Here is a 6,226-nt window from a genome sequence, read left to right on the forward strand (position 1 = left end):
GCTTAATTTATCAAAATAAACAAAATAGAAGATACCAAAAAAAAAAAATACTATTTTTTTTCTTTTTCCTTTTTTTAATTTGTCCTATGTAATTTATATATTTCAATTATTAAATTTTTTTCATTTCTCTTTTCTCTTCTTCGTCGTGTTTCATTCCCATTCGCCTGGAGAATGTGTTACTATTAAAAGCGACTCAATTTGAAATTGATTCCAATCCCAAAATCGTTTCTATCATTCCTATCGTCATCATATTGTCATCTGTAGACATTGATCCATCGTTCTTTCTCAATCAAATGAATTGTTTCTTAGAGTGAAAGCAAATTAGACAATAAATCACTCCCCGACCAAATGATTGTTTTTTTTTTTTTGTTGTATTAATTTCCCTCAACTATCCAATATATCTTTCCTTTTTGCACATACCGCTTTTTCATCCATTAATACTTATACTTGATATATTTTGATGTATTCTTATACATATATGCTTTTATGTCTTATCTGTCTATTTATATTAATTATTTAGGAAGTATGTTATCTGTTTATATTAAATTTGTCTCATTTGTTTATATTAAAATTTAGGAAAAATGAAATCTTAATTTTCCTTTGTTTTGTTTTTTTCTTTCGTTTTAACTTTTTATTTCAATTTATTTCTCTATTGAACCAAGTGTTGGATTACATCTGTAACATTCACTCATTATCTGTACGCATAAAGACACATATCATAATAATAAATTTATGTACATTAACCTAAAATTATCATCATTCTAATTATTTTACCATAAACAATGAAATTTCGTTCCTAAAATAATTGCAGTATAAATTTTTATTCTAATCCAATTTTTTTGCTTTACTTTTTTAATTTTATTTCTATGATTTTTTTATAATTTGTATTAATTGAACGTTTGATATTTAATGATTAAATTGCTCCTTTTTTTCTCCTCTTATTTGACTTGGAGAAAAAAGGAAAAGAAAAAATTCATAATTCATTATTTTTCTGTTTTTCTGTTTGAGCTTTAATTTACTGTACTGTTTTTTTTTCTTAAAGCGATTAAATAACTGTTTCAAGATTGCTTGTAATTTAAACACTTGACAACTTTTTTTAGTTTCTCAATAATTTAATGATTTAATTAGCACGGATTTTTTTTTTTTTTTTTAGCATGAATAAACTTTTATTTGTTATAATTGAATGATACTTTATTCAAATTTTAACTTCACTGTTTTTTTTTTTTTGTAAAAAAAGTTTTTTACTTATTCGAAGGTGTAATTTATTTTGTAAAAGAAAGTAAATAGATGCAACGGATTCGAATTTTTTTTTAAAAATGAAAGCATTCTGAAATATTTCATTTATTGATATCATTTTGCTTTTTTAATGCTTCTAAATTTCTGCTTTTTTTTGAGTAAAAATAGGTAGAATTTTACTAATAAACGAAAATTCTTTTGTTGGAGTAAATTGTTCGCTAGATTATGATTTGATGCCAGATTAAAATTTGGTCATAAATAGGGTCAATACTTGAACAAAGTTCGGATTAGAAATTAGGACAACATAGTTTATTCATTCGAATTTTCATTGACCTATCTATCGGATCGACATATTCGGTAATAGCTTAAATACGTAAATAGCGTAAATACGTGAAAATTGTTTGACTGGATTTGGTAACTTAATTGCAACATCAATTTTATGGTTTAATAAAAAAAATTAGTGTTTGAACTTTTCAGTAAATTGGAATGCATTACTAACTTTTATTAGCGAGTTTGAATAAGAGATTTATTATAAAATTTAGATTGTAACAATGAATGACAGTGAATTCTTAAATTAAATTAGGTGTTCAATTGAAATGTTCGTTGCACTTAAAAATTGCTGTTGACACATAAATATATTAACGCATCATTGTTTTGCTCAGCAAAATTAATATTTATGATCCATAAAATATTTCAAATTAAATTTCAAATTATTAGCTTCCAATTTCTTATTTAATTTTCTGAAATATTACAGCTTTCACCGTATTATTAAGCATATTAATGATATCTATTGACATTTGCAAGAAACGAATTATTGCTGATAAAGAAATTGAATAAAGTAGCTTCAAGTTATAATATTTATTCTTTTTTATAACATATGGACGGCAATTCAGTAAGTAAAATATTGCCAGCAGACAGATATCCTTGTCGTTTTTGTATGAAAATATCAAAAAAAAAAAAATTTGTAATTTGAAACATTACATTTTTATATTTGTTAAAAAAAAAAAAAAAAAAAACCATCTAAATGTTTTATACATCAGTTACGTAAGTATGAAAATGTATAATTTACATATGTTTATTATTTATGAAATGAAAAGAAATAAAAAATAAGTGTCATAAATCTTTTCTTAGATGAAAAAAATATTTGCTATTTCTTATTTTTTTTTTAAAAAAAAAAAAAGGAAAAGATCAGTGCAATAATTAAAAATCATTTTTGAAAAAAAAAAAACAAAAATATATTTTCTGAAATGTAACAATTACATTTTTCAGAATTTAGCGTTTAATGATATTTATTAAAATTATTTATGCAATTTTTATTATTCTCGCAAATGCAAAGCGACAAAATTCTTCTATTTCATTTTATCTTTTCACTATCGACAAAAAAAGAAACAACAATAATTAGTGAATTCGAGCAAAATTTAGAAATACTAATTTATTTTTTCTCTTTCTTTTTGTTATTTAAATGTTTTATCAGCGTAATAAATGTTAAAATAAATTGTTAATGCATTGATTTTGTTTAGTTTATATTGCAAATTTTCGCAAAAGCAGATTTTTCATTACGTTAGTCTTTAAATAAGAATGAAAAAGCAAAAAAAGAAGAGAAAAAACAACAAATGTTCCAATGAAAAGGAATGCAATCATTTTTTAAAAAAAAAAAAATTTTTAAATTTCAAGGAGAAAGCTATTAAAGGAAAAAAAAAAGTGGCTATATGAAGGGAAATGGATGAAACAGAAAATTTATGTCTATAAAAATATCCATAAAATGTTCTTTTGTTTAAATTAATTTAAACGAAAAAAAAAAAAAACGAACGATGGAAAGCTTTTTTGCAGGTATTAGAATGATTATTTTAAATTATTATTCCAATTATTGCTTTTTTCTTGTTATCGTTTACTTTTTTTTTTCCTTTTTATTACGATGACAAATTTCAAAAGTGACAAGATAATCTAATAACAATAGTAGATTTCAACCGTAAAATTATGCAACATTGCCAGTTATACGGTAATTTATACGGTGTTCTACAGTAGTCATTTGTATAGTACTGTAAATGAATGTATGTATTTCGTTAGCTCTTCATTTTCTTCATTAGTATACCAAAAAAAGTTCGGAATATCTAAATATCAAATGTTTGTAAAATAATAATGGTGCAACTGAGAAAAATTTATAATTCCATTTAGTAATAATTTGTATTAATTTTTAAATTTAAAATTCCATCGAAGTTGCTATCAATCAAATAACAATATTTTATCAAATAATGTTTAAGATTATTTGATATTTTATAGTTGAACCAATAAATTTTCTTTAATATAATCCAACAAAAAAATGTTTTTCCTTCTATACAGTATTATTAATATATGATAATGTGAAATAACCTAGAATAAGAAACAATACTTATTGAAATTAAAATTTTAGATTAAAAATTGAAACAAAAGTTCACACGAGTTGAAATTTGTAATTTAGATTCAATAGTTAAAAAGATAAACAAAAAAAAATGAATAACTTTTTAATAAAATTAAATGAATTTTGCTTTATTTCTTATTTTTTTCATCTCAAATATTAGTCACCAACATATATATGTATATATATTCAAATACATCATTGTCAAATTGGAAAGATTTTTTTTTTTCGTTCTTTTTTTCCTCCATATTAAAATCATATTTTACAATCGACAACAACAAAATTCAAGCAATTTTACTTTCATAAATTTGTCAATGCAATAGCTTTTTGCTATCAATCATCTAATTCATCTCATTGAAATATAATTATAGAAAAATGAAATTTATCCTTTCCATTTTTTTTTTTTTCTTGAAGGTCAAATAATTCGAATTAGAATTGAAATTTCGTTTCACATCTTTTTTTCACTTTTCTTGATCTTTTTTTTTTCTTTCTTCAACAACAAAATCGTATAAATATAATTTATTTGTAGCGTATTGTTTCACTTTTTTTTTTTTTTTTTTTAAAAAAATTCTAATTAACTGAATTTTTTAAACTTTTCTTTCTCCTTTTTTGTTGTTTCTTTCCTTTTTCTTTATTATAAATGATGTTGTTTATTCAATCTTTTTTATCTTTTCGTTTTCTTTCTTCCTTGCTCTTTCACATCCCTCTCTCTCTCTCCCTTTTTCTCTTCCCCTTTCTCTTCTTTTCACTGTATTAATGATATAATGAAATGCAATTTATACTTCTTTATTTCTTTCTCCCTTTCATTCATCCCTCCCTCTCTCTCTTTCATTTTTCTTTCTGTTCAATTTGGCATTTTTAATAGCTTTTCAATGTTTACAAAAAAAAAAGAAAAGGACCACCAAGTAAAATGATTTTTTTTAAAAAAAAAAGCGAAAACATCTGCATCTTATAGACACATATATATTTAAGCATTAAAGTATATTTACATTTCAAATTAATTTATATATGTTTATATAATTGTGAATAAAATCCATGAATTTACGTATGAAATTTATACATTCATATATATATTTTTTTATATTTATGAATTAAAATTTATATATTTATGTACAAAATTTACAGATTAATGAGTAATATTTAGTATATTTGGTAGATATAATCTATGTATTTGTTATTAAAATTTCATTCATTCATTTATGAAATTTATGCATTTATATACGAAATTTATATTTGCCAACAAAAAACTTATATATTTACTTATGAAGATTAAGAATGATTAAGATTTGATGTAATTACTGCATCGATTAATGTACATTTTTAGCATTTCATTTTTTATTTAATGTATATTTATAGTTCTCTAGGAAGTTATAATAAAAGTATAATTTTATAATATTGTAAAGTCAGCTTTCATAATAGTCTATGTATTTTTAAATGAAATTCGAGTATTCATGTATGGAATTTTTGAATTTATATATAAAATTTATGTTTATAAATAAAAGTTTATGTATGTATAAACAAAACTGCCATTCAACAATAAAATTTTATATTCTCGCACATTCCAAAATGGCGGAAAAGTGCAAAGATGGCGGATAGAAAGAAAAAAGTATAATCTTTTTTTTTTTAATGTATATATTTTTTTTAATATATATATTCAATAAATGCCAAAAGTGAAAAAAAAAAATCATAAAAGAAGAAGAGAGAGAATGAGAGAGAGAGAAAGAGAGAGAGAGAGAAGTATGTATATATGTTTGAATTTGATGATTGAAATGAAAGAGCTGTAGGATGTAAATTTTCACTTTATTTAAAAAGAAAAAAAAAATCATTTAATTAAAATGTAAACAATAAAAGGATGATTTGCGGGAAAACAATTTAGAAATAAAGAAAAAATGTAAAATTATTGGCATTTTATTTTTCAAATTTTAATTTTAATTTTTTATCATTTTCAATTCTTTTTTTTTTTTTGGATATATTTATATTATTTGTTAATATATTCATCGGTTCGGTGACGTATGGTGACATATGTACTCGTGAGTATGCGTGTGGTCGTAAGGAAATTCAATTCTTTTTGGGTTATTTAATTGTCATTGTTAGAGTAATTTTTTTTTTTTCCTTTGCTTCTTTCTTTTTTTTGTTTTCAGATTTTTTTCTTTTTTTTTTTTTTCACTGAAATGAAAGTGCCATTACCATTTTAATTTGATTCATTCATCCGTCTGTTCGCTTGCATTTTTGAAGCATTAAGCCTTTATCAATCTGCTCAATTTGATTAGCAATTTTTGAATAAATTTTCTAACCTGAATAACAATTATTATAGTATTTTATATCTTTTAAACTGGATGATATCTCTTATAGATGGATACATCTCATAACCTTTGACCTGAATGGTACTCATCATAGATAAATATATCTTATGTTAAATTGGATGCATCATTTTATTATTCAACCTAATTGGTTCATTTCGATGGATAAATGGATTTTATTTGAAAATTTCAAAAGGATAGTTCATTCTTTTGTTATTTTTTTTTTTTTTTTTTGCTTTACTTTTAATTTTACACTCATTAACAGAAAGTCACATTGGAAAAACTTTGTGAATTT

The sequence above is a fragment of the Brugia malayi genome (genome assembly GCF_000002995.4).
Source record: "Brugia malayi strain FR3 genome assembly, contig: Bm_v4_Chr4_scaffold_001, whole genome shotgun sequence".
Classification (NCBI taxonomy): domain Eukaryota; kingdom Metazoa; phylum Nematoda; class Chromadorea; order Rhabditida; family Onchocercidae; genus Brugia; species Brugia malayi.